Consider the following 17,883-nt stretch of genomic DNA (forward strand, 5'->3'; position numbering starts at 1 on the left):
GGCCATGGACCCAGACACCTCCCTGATCCTTCCTCACAGCAGCAAAGGCCAAGTCCCCACAATGATCCCAGGTGGCATCACTGGCTAGTCACATCAGGCTGTTCCTCACTACCCTCAAGTCTATAGTTCAGCCTCTCTTCACTGTGCCCATGTCCCTTTGTTTCTCTTTCTTTTCCATTTCTCCACCACTTACTTGCTCCTCTTAGTGGCGCCCAGGGTCTGTGAGTGTCTGTGATTGTCTCTAGAGTTGTTTCAAGACCACAATGCCCTGCTCATACATATAGCGGTAGGAGGCAGGGGTCATCTCTGGCATGACCTGCATCCCTAGGTCTGTGCAGCACCTGACTGGTGATCATCTCAGGCTAGCTTCCTCTCTGGGTCCCATGACATCAGTCTCCTGATCTTCTCAGGCTTGCTCCTTACCTGGGCCTATCCAAATGACCCCATTCAAAGATTGTCGGTCTTGGCCTCACTCTTGCCTGGGGCCCACAGTCCCAGGAATGTTTCTTCTAGTCTCTGGCTTGCTCCCTCCCCTGGGTGTCCATCAGGGTCTCGGTGGTGCTGGACTGGTGGATGTCTCAGGCTTCCTTTTTTTCAGAGAATGGTAGGATAATCAGGTCAGAACACTGAGCATAGACATAGACTCTCTCTTCTCTGCCACCTACTGACACATATAGGACACAGCAGCCACATCGACAACATCTCTAGGAGCAGGGGAAGCTGATGATGTTTAAATTATGACTAAATTACCCACGGCTCTTTTGTTAGGAAATGGCACTCGATGCCATTTCAATTGAACATTACTTAATTCTGGATTCCCAGCCATCTGTTTAACTGTAGACTCCTAAGCTTTGCTAACATTCTGCGTGGTTCTTCTACGGTCTAGTTCCACACAGCTGGTAATCTGCTCCATTCTTCTGTCATTCTTTCACTTCAGTTCCTAAAAGTACAGTCTTTGTTAATATGTGATGTTTGCATACCCCCAAAACCCCGTAAGCTAAAACCTAAGCCTTTGTGTGATTTTTCATGAAAGCAAGCCCTTTAGGGGTGTTTTGCTTATGAAGGTGTAGTCTTCACTAATGAGACTGATTTTTTTATAAAGAGACCTCAAAGAGCTTAATCATCTCTTTTTCCATATGGTGGATGGCAGAGAGAGAAGTTGTCCACCCACAGACCAGAAAAGTACACCCTGAGTGCATGTAGGCCCTACTGCCGCTGTGTTCAGCTTCTCACTCTTCTGCAACGAGAAAGAAGTTTCCGTTCTTCATACTTACCAAGCTTGTGGTGCCCCGAGCAGACAAAGAGACTGTAAAACTTAAGATAATAGCGATGAAGGCAATTGAGAGGATGCTGATGCACTAATGATGACAGCTTCACATACCAAATCATTAATACTTAGTTCTTGCTTAGCTAACTCTCCCGGTGACTATCACAAAATACATAAATCATTGTAATAATGTCCACTTCACAGAAGGGGAAAGTAATGAACAGCTATGCTTTATTATTGAATGTAGAAAGAATAAAATCTAAGATTGAAAATTTTAATTATCTCTGTGACTTACTAAAATAGCATATAATTTTCTTATTTCTAAAGTTAAGTAAGAGTTTGTTTCCATTTTTATCAGCCTGAAGCTGTCTCATGCTATTGTAAGCCCTTTGACATCTATGATTCTCTTTGCTGTGTCTATTTTCCCACTTCCAGTAGTGTGAACAGTTTCATAAGTATGCAGGATTTATGGGTTTAAAGAAAGCAATAATCACAATTCTAATCTCCTTCCTGTATCTGTCTCCCTTCCATAATCCCTTGCCTGATGATCTTGAATATGTGAATGTCAACTACAATGTGTGACCATATAAATAATACATCCTTCAACACCAAACCACATCTTTTACACTAATTTATTGATTTTTTATATAAAATTAAGTTTCATGAAATTTGTCATTGTTCATTAAAGTTCTGAATATCATTTAAATGGGTTTCAGTTTTTAGACTGGCAATGATTTTTAAGATTATTTTCAGACTTGGATGTAAAACAGCCTTCTGTTTCTAACTGTCAAAGGCAATTATATCTTCCAGAACAATCTATCATTTGATAGTTTATTAGACTAAATGATGAAGTGCATTCTTAAGGGCCAAATAAACAGTGTCATAAAATAGAGTGGCAGTGTCAACCCACAGCATAATCTTTCCCTAGCAGTTAAGGTTAATTAGAGAGAGGCTCATTCTTCTAAACACAAATACATGAGACATAAGAGGACTCGGGCAGTCACTAGATAGCTGTCAAGAACACAAATTTATACAGTAGTGATTGAATTTTGACAATGATGTAAATAAGCCACGGTTACCCAGCACAACAAAGATTAATTATAATCTTCAAGGGTAAATCATTTATAACAAGAGCAAAAAAATACTTTCAGATATTTTTTCAGACATATATTGGCCTAACCTCTAAAAGCTAAGTTCAAAGAGTGTTTTTTAAATACTGTTATAGAGGATAGTTGAAGTACCCATCTTTATAAAAGATCTCAATAGTCTTGAAAATTTGATGAAATGATTTATAAATAATTTTAATGGCAAACTGATAGCTGTAAATATTCTTAAAGATAATAATTTTGCATTTAATCTTTCAATTATTTCATAATTTCATTTATGCATATAATGTATTTTGATCCAACCCTCAATGTCTTACCTCCAATTCCTCTCATTCCCTGACAAAACTTCATGTTCTTTATTTTAAAACCCATTGAGTAATTAATTTAGTAATTAATGCTGTATGGGCATGGGTGGATTACCATCTGTGGAGCGTATGTGGCCTCTCCCTAACACATCCTTAGGGAAAACTGATCCTCAGTCTACCCTCACTCAATGAGCAATGACTCCCCAGCAAGAAGATGGGCTTTGTAAGCCCTTCCCATTTCTGAGCTGGGATTCTGGCTAACTTGATTTTGCTTAGGTCCTGAGCATGTAGTCACAGTCACAATGAGTTCACATATGCTTCGGCCCTGTCATGCCCCACAAACACTGCTCCAGATAGCTCTACATGTGACTCTTACAATCTTTCTCCTCGGTCTTCACAATGACCCCTGAACACTGTGGGGAAGGAGTGTTATATAGATGTCTCATTTAAAGGTGGAGCCAAGACAGTCATCATCTCTGAACCTTCTGAGGACACAGCCATGGTTATGATGGGTGTGAGCCATTGAGAAAGATCACAATTTGATCACTTTCACTTTCACCAGCAATGCCTCCTCCACCACCAACTATGAGCCCCACCACCACCACCCCCTCCCCCCCCCCGGCCAAAAACATCCATGACAACTTCAGCATTTTCGTGACCTTCATGACCTGAGTCCACATCATCATCACCACATGGAAAACCATGGACAGTCCTTTTAGGAAATTGTGGCGTGATGGCTGTGGTGCTGTCCAGAGCATAATTCCCCTAAAGAGCCCCGCCAGAGATGAATGAAAAGTTCACTGCCATGACTTTCCACTTTCCTGCCCCCAGTGTGTTTTTTATGTGTCTGACATACAGCCTGGAGAAACATGGCAAATACAATGATACCAAAAAGGTCACATGAAGCAGGCATTATTGGAAGCCCTGCAAAGGTCATTCTGGGGATGCTGAAAACCAGAAAATATAGATAGGCATTTCTCAAAAAATATACAAATGAGCAACATGTATATGAAAAATACTAAATATCAGTAATAGTCAAGGAGATATATAAGAAAATGTCAAGTTATTCCCTTCTTCCCATAAGAAAAGCTATAAGAATAATAATTTAGGAGGTGAGTATTATCAAATATGCAAAAGGAAATCCTGTACACTGTTGAGAGAGATGCCAACTGTAGAAATTGGTATGAAGGACCCAGAATTTTTAAAATATAACTGCCCTGTGTTTCAGCAATCCTACTACCAAGTAGGTAGAGAAAATGAGTCATTATGTCAATGACATTTTACAAGTCCAAGGTTTTTTCAGTACTATGAATAATAGCCAATAAGTATCCATTAACTCACTAACATAACCAAAATGTGATGGGTATACATAACAGAATGATATTTTGCCGTGAAAATTAAAATTCAGTCTTGTGTGACATCAATAGAACTGATCAAACCATGAGCAGAAACACAAAGACCACATATTCTCACTCGCTCAAGCTTTTCTTAAGAATGTTCATAGAAGTTGAGAGGAGAATAGTAGGTACTGGAAGCTGAGAAATAGTGAGGGGATGGAGAAATGAGGAAGTGCTAAACAAGAGTAAGAGGTGAAGACCAAGAAAGCAGCTCTGCTGTGCTGTTGAACAGCAGTTACATCATGCACCTACCAGAGGCTGGAGGAAAGTGAGCTGCCTGCTTCACCAGGAAGTCATGAAAATGAATAAGAAAATGGATATTGTTAATCTGATGTAAGTAGATGATAGTATCACATTATATATTAAATTCATATAATTATGTAATAAATATAACATAATGTATACTTTATATATTAAAGTATTATATAATATAACTAAACACAATGGCACCACATTTTATTTAATTTTTTTGTATCTGCAAGTTGTTTTTTTATGTAACAAAAAGAAGCCAAAAGGAAGATATTCCAACCACATAAGAAGACCCAAGCACAGGAGGTCTTTTGCCACAGAAGTAGACAGCAGCACATTAGTAATTTTACACACAGACCAAGCATGGTATTTTGAAAAATCTTATGGCTCGATAATTAAGTTAAAACAGCAGAGAACTTTGTCAAGCAGCTATGAATTGAAGCCAGGGCCTCATGTGCCCTAAACAAATTATCTACTACTGAGCCGTATCTCCAACCCTAAATTATCCTTTAAACTTCATAAAATGAAAACAGAACAAGAAAATGTGTATTTAGATGCTATTTTAAAGTTTGAAGGAAAAGGCACGGCAGCCACTATTTATGTTAGAAAAAGAAATGTTTAATCTTTAATTAGATGAGAACATGACCTCACACCTTTTCCTTTTTCCTTTGCCTCAGAGAGAATTTTCTTTAAAAAAAAAAAGATATATGTCCAAAAAAAAAAAAAAAAAAAGATTTTCAAGCACATGCAAGGGCATTTTGAAGCCAGACACTGTAATCAATTAAAATGCTTTCCTAGAATATCAGTTCACTGGCCAAGCATCCAATTTAGGAACGAGTACTTTAAGCATCAAATGGAACTGCCTTCAATAGCGTTTTGCCTCCTTCCTTGGAAAGGGAGCACGCATGCTTCATAACCAATTTACTGCTTATTACTTTTCTTACAGAATAAGAGGAAGCAGATAAAGCAGAATGAACTGAAATTCGTGTGTAGATCATACAAATCATAAGGTTACGGTCACGATGTGGTCTATCTTAGAGCAGCAGCGGTTCTCAGCCTGTGGGTTGCAACCTCTCTGGGGGTGGAATGACCCTTTCACAGGGGTCACCTAAGGCCATCAGAAAATGCAGAGATTTGCATTATTATTCATAAGAGTAGCCCAATTACAGTTATGAAGTAGCAACAAAAATAATTTTAAGGTTGGGGTCACTACAACCTGGGGAACTCTAATAAATAAAGGGTCATAACATAACGGACAGTAGTAAGACAGTTAAGAACCACTGTTGTAGAGCACTGAGGGCTAACGGGTCCACAAGAGCATGGGAGTTTCAATCCTAAACATATGGACCCAGGCTAAACAAAGCAAGCTGGTGACATGAGGCATTAATCTCTCAGAAATGACAACGATCTAACACAGCTGAAAATTTAAAAATTTTTAAGTGTTTGAAATAAGACATTGATGTCACAGCACATAAAATAATCAATCTCTATCTTAATGTACATTACTTTGATGTTTTTTTTATTTCTTTTCATGCATCTAACTTGTATTGATAAATCTCTTGCTTAAGTCTTCAAATACACCGTTCCTAGACAAACAGCATACTTTTTAAAATATTAATTATAATTTATTCACTTTGTATCCCAACTGTAGCTTCCTCCCTCATTCCTTCCCAATCCCACCTGCCCTCCCTCATCTCCTCCCATGTCCCTCTCCAAGTCCACGGATAGGGGAGGTCCTCCTCCTCTTCCATCTGATCCTAGCCTATCAAGTCTCATCAGGACTGGCTACATTGTCCTCCTCTGTAGCCTGGTAAGGATGCTCCCCCTGAGAGGTGGGTGGTCAAAGAGCCAGCCACTGAGTTCACATCAGAGACAGTCTCTGTTTCCCTTACTGGGAACTCATTTGGAGACTGAACTGCCATAGGCTCCATCTGAGCAGGGGTCCTAGGTTATATCCATGAATATATCCTAGGTTATATCCTAGGTTATAGCCCTTGGTTGGAGTATCAGTCTCAGAAAAGACCCCTGTGCCCAGATATTTTTGTTCTGTTGCTCTCTTTGTGGAGCTCCTGTCATCTCCAGGTATTTCTATCTCTCCTTTCTTTCAGAGGATTCCATGCACTCTGCCCAAAGTTTGGTTAAGAGTCTCAGCACTGTTCTGATACACTGCTGGGTAGAGTCTTTCAGAGGCCCTCTGTGGTAGGCTCCTGTCCTGTTTCCTGTTTTCTCCTTCTTCCAATGTCCATCCCATTTGTCTTTCTGAGTGAAGATTGATCATCTTACCCAGGGACTTCCTTCTTGCTTAGCTTCTTTAGGTGTTCATGTCATATATTATATGTCTAATATCCAGTTATAAGTGAGTATATATCTTGTGTGTCTTTCTGATTCTGGGATACCTCACTCAGGATGATCTTTTCTAGTTCCTACCATTTGCCTGAAAATTTCATGATTTCCTTGTTTTTAATTGCTGAGTAGTATTCCATTGTGTAAATGTACCACAATTATACTTTTTTTAAATAAAGCTATCAGAACTTTCTCTAAGTTTTAGTATTGCTTTACAATAGTCTTGCCAGAAATGTACTTGAAAATCCCAGTTACACTTGTCTGAAACTTCCTAAAAATACAGCAAAAATTGGAGCTGTGCTTCCCACTGACCTGTAGGATTTATTTTTCTTTTTAGTTAGAGGAGTAAGGGAAGTGGTTCTCACTAAATGCCTGAGTGCTGATGAGTCACTGTTGAGGGTTTCTGGGTGACCTTTAAGGAGTACACAATCACCAAAGGACTTTTATTAATGGTGAAGGCTGTCATCCCTTCAAGATTCTAGCTTAATTCTTGAAGAGCTGATTTGAAGAGGCAATGGTAGCTTAAGAATATCTCAGAATGGATTGTAATTCATATAAACACAACTTTCAAGCTATACATGAGCACACAGACACAAACACAACACACACACGCTCCCAGAAATACCTTAGGAATCAATTATCTATTTCATTCTTGCTGCCACCCCTATTCTTTTTTTTTTTTTTTTTTTTTTTTTTTTTTTTCTCCCCTTTTTTTTTTTTTTTTTTTTTTTTTGTCTTTTTTGTCTGTTTCGTTGCTTGGTTAGTTTGGTTTGGTTTGGTTTTTTGGTTTTTTGACACAGGGTTTCTCTGTACAGCCTTGGCTGCCCGAGACATGCATTGCTTGCTTTGTAGACCAGGCTAGCCTAGAGCTCACAGAGATCTGCCAGCCTCTGCCTCCCCATGTGCTGGGATTACAGGCGTGCTCCACCACCCCTGGCTGCTACCCTTTTTTTGCCTCTTTCCTATGTTGCTTATACATGTACACTCACACTCCTGTGTGTGTCTGTGTGTGTGCACAGGCACACACAGGTATCATGACATCGTTTGCCTTTGAAAGGAAAGGTAATAGTGAGATAGCTGTAGTTCGAATGACAGTGACTTCACCTTAGAAAGCCTCAACCATCCAATTCCTTCCTTACAGTCTGACAAAGCTCTGACAAGAGATGATGCCAAGTCTAATTTTATTTATTATTCTCTTTTAAAATAACAATATTGCCAGGCATGATCTACAGATACGTTTAGGTTAAGATCAAGTAAATTTTTCCTTTCTTTTGCAAATGCACCTCAACTAACATTCAAGATTGTGCACTGAAGTGACTGTGTCAGATCCACCTGGTCATACTGCTTTTCTGTGGAATGGAACAACCTTCCCAGAACATTCAATGGATGATTTAGAAAGGCCAATTCTGGGAAATGTTCCCTGGAGGACACCAGGTGGATTCATTCAAGCCCAATGTCTGCCAATAATTGGCTCTTGTGCAGTTTCTTAGCCAATATTAGACTTTAGATGGGTATACTAAGTTTATTGACACTTTCCTTTTTATTATACACACATTGTGAAGGATCCACACCAAATAACTTGAACCTATAAGTTATATCATGATGCCGTCCTCACTGAGATATGAATTTTGCTGAAACTAGTCATTCTTTACAAGTATACCTCTTCTGTGTCTATGTATATGTATGTAAATGTGGGTTATTACCACAAATATGTACTTGTTCATATTTGTGTACCCATAAGGTGGATACTGCATACTGATCTCTCACTATCTCTCTTCTTCTCTTCAGTCAGGGTTTCTCACTGAACCTATAGATAGGCTGATGGCCAGCAAGTCCCACTAGTTCTCCTTTTTCTACATTCTTGCCACAGCACTAGGATTACAGGTACTTGTGGCTACACCACTTTCTAAGTGGGTGCAGAAGACTCACACTCGGATCTTTGTGCCTGAGTAGAAAGCACTTCTATACAATTAGCCATCTCCACGGCTCTACTACTATATCTTTAAATGGAATAAATACGTTCTTCCTAGGCTGTTTAAGACAGTCACTTATAACCTGGCAGCTTTACTTCCTCAAAATCAACATTCTTCTTCTTTCCTAAGCACCCACAATTCTTGAAAACAATGACATAAAAAATTGATGGTCTGGGGCATGCTAAGCGAGATAGCCTGAATGCCTGACATCTGCCATTTGGTTCTTGATGGGTAATCCTTGCGATTCTGATAATCTAAAAGGCTAAGAGGATTGGGAAGAATCTAAAATAGTTTGCAAGCGTTCGCCGGAATGACTGGTATATTTTTGAAGGTCAAAGACAAGCCACATTACAGCAAGCCTCGTGCTCTAAAAAACTGAGTTAGTATCAACAATATTCAATTAACATAGCAATCATGGTGGGAAGATAGCAGACTGAGATTTTTTTAGTAAAGCCTCAGTAAGCTAAATTCGTTTACTAAGGACACTGTAATAATCCAGCAAAAGGCTGAGCAGAACTTCAACTTTGTGCTCTCAATGAGAATAGAAATGTAAATATGCTTATAGTATCAATCTGTATAAAAGAAAAGTGAACCGAGCACTTCATAATAACGTCGACAAATTCACACCAAGCAGTGACTGTGGTGGGAAGTAGATGGAATAAGAGAGAAGACTGGGGGAGGCCTGGTTAGAACTGCCGTTCCCTGGGTCTGTTACTTTGTCATTTCAGTTGGGGATGATGTCCAGGGATGGACAGGGCTTCCACCTGCATAACAGCAAGGTTGTACTTCCTGCTGCAGAGCCATCATGTGGAGATAGTTAAAATAATTAAACCACAGCTCCAGGCACGAAACAGTGTCACCAAGCTTGGTCTAGGTACTGTGTCATCCGAGGAAGAATATTTACACGCTTACAAACACAGAGTTCATTTCTCCCCACCACGTACAATTTGAAGAGCTGGAGAATGCACAAGGGAACACAACCCTGTAAACAGACAGGCAGTGGGGGACAGTGAGCCTCTGAAAATCTGGACAGATGCCCAACTTTCTCGTGACCTTATTTTTCCCCATGTATCAAATACGGTCAATAATGGTAATTATATCATACTACCTTTGAGAATTTTAAATATCTTCGTGTGTGTGTGTGTGTGTGTGTGTGTGCCTGTGTGTGTGTCTGTGCCTGTGTTTTTATGTTTATGTACATGTTCTTGTAATGTTTGCACATGGGAGGTACAAATGCATGCGAATGTGCATGGAGAGGATGTGCACGTACGGAGCCTTGTGGCTGGTGCCTCTTCCCTCTTCCTTTATCCCTTGCTGACTTATTTTTTGAGATGTGGTTTCTCTCTAAACCCAGAGCTCACTGATTCGAATAGACTGGCTGACAGGACCCTCAGAGCTGAGGTTATAGACTCGATTGTCTTGCTCGGCTTTTGCGTGCTAGAAAATCTATACTGAGGTTTTCATGATCCTACGGCAAGCATTTTCCCATTGAGGCCATCTCTCCAATTCTACAAAGTGTTTTTAATATAATACTTGTGTTAATTCCTTGAGTTAGTATCATACAGTGTATTTTCAGTTTTTTTGAGAACTTTATACACAAGTCCTACATCTGTATCCCTCTCAGCCTTACCTCCTCACCTTATCCGTATCCACACTCTCCATCCCAAACCTATGACTTCTTTTTAAATTATTGTCGACACACACACATACATATTCCTATAATAGAATGTTATATATACATATGTACATGTTACATTTACATGCATACATATGTGTACACAACCCACTGAGCCCATTTAGTTCTTCTCTATGTACATGTGTCCAGGGCTGACCCCTTGGAGTTGGACAGCCTAGGTGACAGTTCATCTCTGGAGGAAATTGATTCTCCTCTCAGCAGCCATTAATTGCCTGTAGCTCTTCATCTAGGGGTTAGATTTTGTGGAATTACCTCCACATGAGCATATCCGTTGCTATTGTCATTATGACTGTGCCGGAATTATTCAGTCAAGCATATTGTTGAAATTCGTAGGTAGCATTTCTCCTCTCATGTCTAGGATATAATATCTAGCAACAAGCACTTGACCCATTGGCTCTTACAAATCTCTCCCCCGCCCCTCCCGTACTATTCCCTCGGTCTTCAGTGTAGTGGCTGTATTATTTAGTGTTGGACACCCCACAGACACTTATTCTCTGCATTTTGGCCATTGTGAATCTCTGTAATTGCCACCATCTGTTGCAAAAAGAAGCTTCTTTAACAAGGGTGAGAGCATCACTTACCTATGTGTAGAGACTGGCATTGACAATACAATTAGAAATTGCATTAGTTCAGGACAATGGCAGTCTCAGGACTGGGGCCTCTCCAGCATGTCTGGCTGACCAGGTTCGTAGTACCAGGTTTGAATTCCCACAGAGTGGGCCTTACATCCGATTAGACAGCTGTTGATTACTCCCAAGATGCAAGCACCACTACTATACAATAGGGGTATCTTGCCTCCATGTCTTTGACAACAATATTTTCAATTGGCAATGACATTATCTCAGCACAAATACATCATAAAGCAAGAAGGCCCCACATTCCTCCATGCGTTACCTCAAGGGGACCAGCCTCCTTTAGAATCAACACTGCTTGCTATCTATATCCCAAATTTCCTACAACTGTTGACACACTATTCACAGGGGTACCCAGCAGGGAATGAGGCCATTTCTCCACTAATCTTTTAAGTAATTTCTCCTACATGTCTTGGCAGGAAGCCGGTAACAGTTTGAACAGGCTCGAGCACAATATGTGCAGCGCAGCCAAAACTCATTAAGTGCCTTTGTCTCTTGCATCTTGAGAAACTCAGTATTGCACCCCTGATGAGCGAGGCCTCGGAATGTGATGCTAACATTAAAATTGTCAGAAAACATTAATTTGCTAGTCAAGTTACATCTCTCAGCAATGTTTAGACAGGGTTCTGGGGAACGATCTGCTTATCACCAAGTATTATAAATGAAATGTCAATGAGTTTCCCAGATACTTCAACCACAGGTTATCAAAACACTCTAGAAAAAAAATATCTTAGCTGTGAACTGAGAACGGAATGAAATTTTGATTGAACTTAACACCATTTTTACTTTATTTTTACAGCCGGGGTTTCTCACAACGCTCTCACTTGTAGATCATTTTATTTCAGAGAATTTAGGCAACAGCTTGCTAGCTCCACCTTCTATTCACTTAAGTCTACTGCTCAGACCATGTTTTACTCGGCCTATGGTGCTAGCATTGCATACCTGCACTTTTGCATGGCGCACCCTAATTCCTGGGACACCTTCCTTACCTAAAAGGCAGCCAACTAATAGCCATTTTCCTCTTTTTTTTAACTGCTTGATGAATTACTTCTGAGTAACAAGAAAGAAGGTTGACCTTGTCGCAACCCCCTTTGTTAAACACTATTATCTGGTCCTTCATACCACAGAATGCCATTATTTAAATTTGCATTTAAAATTATGCTTTCTTTTCTGTGCCACGTTATAACCCCAAAGCTATAAGTTTGTTTGACTGACTTGGCAGACATTTTAGGACATCATTAAATACCAAAAGTCATTAATTCATTATCATGAAATAAATATTATAGTCAGTCTAATGAAGTGAAACACTAAAAAGTTATATTCTTCAAGTCAATGATTTGATCCACCGCATAATTCAATGTCCCTTTTATCTTTTTACCTAAGACATTGCTTGACAAACAAGTGATCTGTCCTTTATTCTTCAATGACAAAATCAAATAAACTACATGACAGTCTGAACAATAAGGCAAAATTGATCTTTAAAGCTGACCAAAAAAAAAAAAAAAAAAGTTCAATTTAGTCACTGAGTGTGGGCAAGGCCAGCACACACAGATCAAAGTGTAATTGCATTTGATCTAACAATCAAAAGGTTATTTTTCTACTTTGGTCATTTGCTAAATTCTAAATTCAACTGTGCTTCTTTAGCTCAATATTGAAAATCATGTTGATGTAAAATAATAATAATGTAGTTTATGTTGACTGGTAAAATAATTCTAATCAAAATATGCTGAAAATATGGCAAATGTTAATGGTTTTGTTTGTAGCAGACAGCAGGCTAAGGTATATTTTGCAAATATTAAGTTCTTTTATTTCAAGCAATACCATAAAAGAAAATAACTTTTCACTGATTTGCCAATAAGCAATATTAAAGGAGAGAGCAAATAGAATGATCTAGCTAAACAGCTGAGCTAATCATTCAATAGAATCCATAAGAACAGCAGCAGGTCATGTCCTCCAACAGCTATTTTTAAAGACTTGAAAATGACAATACTGTAAGATCAGCCTTATTCAGATTTCATGACTGATGATTCAGTGAGGCCAGAAACAAATGAAACCTTGGAACAGTTTCTCAAAAGTTTGATTCACATGAGAATTTGGTAGTAACTGAAACTTTTTATTACTATTTACAAAATTGTTTTTATAGACTCAATAAAGATTAAAATATGAAAGCCCACATGGATACTTGTCCACTCCACTCCTGAAAAAAATAAAGAATAACAAAGTTAGACAAAATAATCCAATAAAAATCCAGCAGAAAAGACAGCATGGCTGGAAGCCGGTGATAAAATATGATCCAGGATTGCTGATAGGGCATGGCTGGGGATTGATTTTGAAGTTAGACAGCCCAAGGCCGAAGTCCTAATTCTTGCCTTCCAGGCAAGTTACTAGACAGTTCCTTAACCCTTCTTGCTTTCTTCCTTTCAGCTAGTGAGAAGGAAGCAGAATAGTGCCAACTTCAAAAGATTTCTTGCTAAGACATATAGGTCCCTGACAATAGCAATGAGCACATTGGATTTCATAAGTTTTTTTTTATTATTATTACTGATGACTTTTCTCGTACCTAGTGCATTTCCTTAAAGCATCACCAAGTGAGTTCATGTATGTTTGTGTCTACATGTTTTCCTGTCTTCCTCACAGAATGAGGCCAACTCCAGGAATACATCTTTTTCAAAGAGGCAACATTATGCTCCCTCTAATAACCCAACTTTATGGACAGCTTCTCAGAATTTAGAATCACCCAGATGATATACCTCTGGAAACTTCTTTTTGCAACATATGGAGACCACTACATAAAAGCAAAATGCAGACTTGTGGAGCCCAGTCCCAGTGGATACAACGACAAAACATTCCAGAAATAAAGGCTCAAGTAACACAGTGGAAGGAATGATCTTAAGAACCAGAGGATCAGGGAGTTTGGTGTGAAAACCTGTCACCTAGTATCCATAAGCTATGCCCATTAAGTCTCACCAACAGGACTGCCCGAATGTGAGCTGAGAAGGGATAACAGCAATGCATAAGCAAAACTGGACAGGTAAAAGATCACAAGGCCTTGACGCTACACAAGAACTTTAGTTAGCTAAGAAAAGTTAGGAATGGGAAAGGGTTTCCCCGGGTAAGGGCACACCAATAGGTTATCCAATGACAAATGTTCAGCCTTAAAAACATACACGGATGTACCACTCTATGGACTGAATAGGTTATATTTAGGACTGTATATGTCTATGCATATACATCTATTTGCATTAAATAACAATTAGTGAAAAAACATGAAAGTGAGAAGAGAGGGGTATATGGGAGGGTTGGAAGGAAAAGTTAAGGGAGAGAGGTTATAATTAGATTATAATTCCCCAAAGCAAAGACATTTCTGGAGATGCCTAATTGAGGAGGAAAATTCTGCCCGAATGACGGTGGTACTATCCCTTAGAAAGTGAATAAATATGAAAAGAGACAGAGAGACAAAGACAGAGACACAGACAGACAGACAGAGAAAGGGAGCAGACAGCAGTATTGCCTTTTTCTGCTTCCTGACTGTGGATAGGGTGTGAGCAAATGCCTCACCTCCCAGGATGGTCATGGCTCTTTCCCCACCATGTACCTGCAAACCTTAAGCCAAAACAAACGCTTCCCCAGGCTGCTTCCTTCAGCTACTCTGTCACAACAAGAAAATTAAGACAACACTCCCAAAAATCCAATGAGTCCCCAGAAGAAAAAATGATCTTAAACTAAATTTTAAAATCTTTTTACAATATTGAAAAGATACCAGGATAATAATTCTGAAATTAGATTATTAAAGTTAGGGGTGTCAGTTGTCTCAAATGAGTGGCGATGAAAGGTCTCAACAGCCTACAAAGGGCTATGCGTAAGCCACCTCCTTACTAATTTTGAGTCCTGTACTAGCAGCATTTGTCTACAGGTTGTGCAGAGATGACATTTGTGAGTACTTTTATAGCTGCATTACCCATTTTACTGTTGCCTATCTCACAAACAAGGAAGCATACTTTCTATAATCAGCCCATAGGCCTGGCCCTTGCTGTAGAAAGCAGTCGTCACTAACAGAAAGAGGCATCCCTACCCCTTACCTACTCTGCTGAGAGGTTCATTTACTATTGACATGGGCTTTTAAGTTGCCCAATGTGGAATCAGAGACCTGTATTACAATGCTTTAAACTTCCCAGTCATGGACTGTAAAATGGATAAGGAGGAATGTCCTGGAAACAAATCTATTCTGAGCAAAAATATATATTCAAAATCATCTTTGTTGTGCTGTAAGATGCCAAACATATTGCCGGAATACTTGGGTTTCATAAGGACTCCCAGGATGCACTGTGCAAGGCCACAGTGATACACTTAATGCTACATGTTACAGCAGAGGTTCTCACCCTTCGTAATGCTGCTACTTTTTTATACAGTCCCTCAACTTCTGGTGACCTCCAGCCATAAACTTATTTTCATTGCTATGTCATAACTGTAAATCTGCTACTGTTAAGAACTGTAATATAAATATTTGTGTTTTCTGTTGGTCTTAGGTGTCCCGGGGAAAGGGCCATTTGACCCCCGTAGGGGTTATGACACTTGGGCTAAGAACCACTATGTTAGAGGCTATACTATTGAATTATCAAACATTCTGTGATTGGGGAGCATTAGTTGGGAAAATCCAGTTTCCTTCAGTATCACTTCTGCTATGTCAAATGCTACAACCCTTCTGGCGATCAAACTATTCTTGCAGACATGGATAAAAGTTGTCTTTTCACTTTAGGGATTTTCACTTAGGGATTCCCAACAGAACTATGTCTCTTTATTTCTGATTGTATTTTGTTTGAAAAAGAATTACATGAAAATAAATATGCTGAGAGAAATAGCTGTTAAAGAAAAACATATTTCCCCTGTTATAGTTTTCAATATTATTTTCTCAAGAAAATGGGCCAATATTTCATTTCTTATGGAATATACTTTTCATAAAAAATATTTTAGACATGCAAAAGGTACTATATTTCAAGTAGATATCTGCAAAGATGCTATCTGAAAAACACTGTTTCAAATTTTGCAGAAGCTTTGTGAACCAAGTTTGAAGAGGTATTCAGCAGATGATCTATGGTCAGTCACCATAGCTAAGCAGAAAACTGATGTCAGCATCTCACATACATGACCCTTGAAAGAAATCTCTAGATAGCTTGTGTGGAACATGGTATGGTGTGGTGTGTGTGTATGTGTGTGTGTGTGTGTGTGTGTGTGTGTGTGTGTGTGTGTGTTTGTATACACATGCCAGTTTACAGGCATGTGAGTACATGAACATGTGGAGTCCAAAGGTCAACCTAGGGGTGTTGCTGTGTAGTCACTGTTGCATTCTGTTTTTGAAAAAGAGACACCGGGAAGGTTTGTTTGTCTGTGAGTCCACTCATCTGACTGTCTCTACTTCCCATTGCTGACATTATGAATATGTTCCAGCACGCCCAGCTTGTATGGCTCAGGGACTCAAACTCGGGTCTTGTTTGTGTGCCATGTAGTTTACCAACTGAAGTACCCACCTAGCAAAACTGTCCAGACAACTTATACAAAAATGATGCAACTAGGAAAACCTCACTCTTTTTTTTCTTCTTTTTGACCCTATGGAACTAACCTTTAGCTATATACAAAAATAAATGCAGATAAGGGATGAATAAAAACAAAATATATAACATAGGAGTTTCTAGCACTTACAAGACCCATGGTTTCTTAGGTAAGTGGGCTTTACTTCACTCTCTACATTGATAAGAAAAATATTAGTGACATCAATAAAATAAAATCATGCATCTGACAGTTTAAGGTAAAGTATATGCTATACAAGTTCAAGTTTTACTGTCTTTTTAATAACCTGTAAATCATGTTGACACCTTTAAGAAAAATGTCCATATTATCTAAGTCCAAATTTTATTGCTTTATTATTTCTGTTACATATTTTGGAAATGGAAATCTCTTGACCTTAAAATAACCAAGTAATAAAATAAAATGTAAAAGAAATTGAAAAGCCATGCATGAGTCTTTATTTCAACCCATTAAGATAGAAGTGAGGAAAAAAATTGATGTCTTCCACTCATACCCAATAGAAAAATGATGCAAATCCGTGTCTTTACTCTGAGACTATACAATTAGATCAGCATGAATAAAAGCGGACAGGCACTGGCTGGCCACTATAATGGGCAGTTAGAACTACATAGATATTGTTAATGGCTTAGACAGATGGCACTATCTTAGTCTGTTTTATGTGACAAATTACTTGATTATCTACTCAACTTATTTCCCCAAGGAGTACTTACTGTTTTAGGAATGTTACATTATAAACACCATATCAAGAATGTAGGAAACTATAATGCCCACTGCCTTTGAAATCTCAATCAAATTTTACTGTTAATAATCATAAGCTATTTCTGTCAGTAGCAATATGAATTTTGATAAATACGGTTTCAAAAAAAAACAACAAAAATATGAGAACCATGTTAGAAATGTATAAATCCATCCAATGGACAGAAGACTATAATAAGCATGTGAACTCTTTGTATGATAAACTTCTTAGCATTTAACAGATGGTTTTGTTATTGGTGTGCATACACACAGATCAGTGATAAGTGTGCTGTCTGCTAATCATTTGCTAGATAATAATACTATGGACAAAGACATACTCATTTTTATGACAATATTAAGTAAAAGGGCCTAAAAGCATAAAAATTTGCTCCTAATATTGTTTATTACACATAAAATCGAATAAAATAAGAAGAGAGTGAAACAGAAAAAAAATCTGTAATATACTTTCATGTTTTCTGTATGTGTGCTCAAAGACTGGCACTCAGCTCAAAAGTTAAAAAACAAAATCAAATAAGGAAAAAATCTGAAAATGTATCTTGCAGTTCTATTTAAATGTTCACTTACAAAGCCATGAAG

At 38.6% G+C, this 17,883-nt stretch overlaps 1 pseudogene; it reads right to left on the reverse strand.

Annotated features, from left to right (window-relative positions):
- Window positions 1-574: 574 nt before the first annotated feature.
- On the reverse strand, window positions 575-715 carry LOC129684646 (small nucleolar RNA SNORA17; annotated as a pseudogene).
- Window positions 716-17,883: the final 17,168 nt, after the last annotated feature.

The sequence above is a fragment of the Psammomys obesus genome, unplaced genomic scaffold, assembly GCF_907164565.1.
Source record: "Psammomys obesus unplaced genomic scaffold, mPsaObe1.curated_primary_1811, whole genome shotgun sequence".
NCBI lineage: Eukaryota > Metazoa > Chordata > Mammalia > Rodentia > Muridae > Psammomys > Psammomys obesus.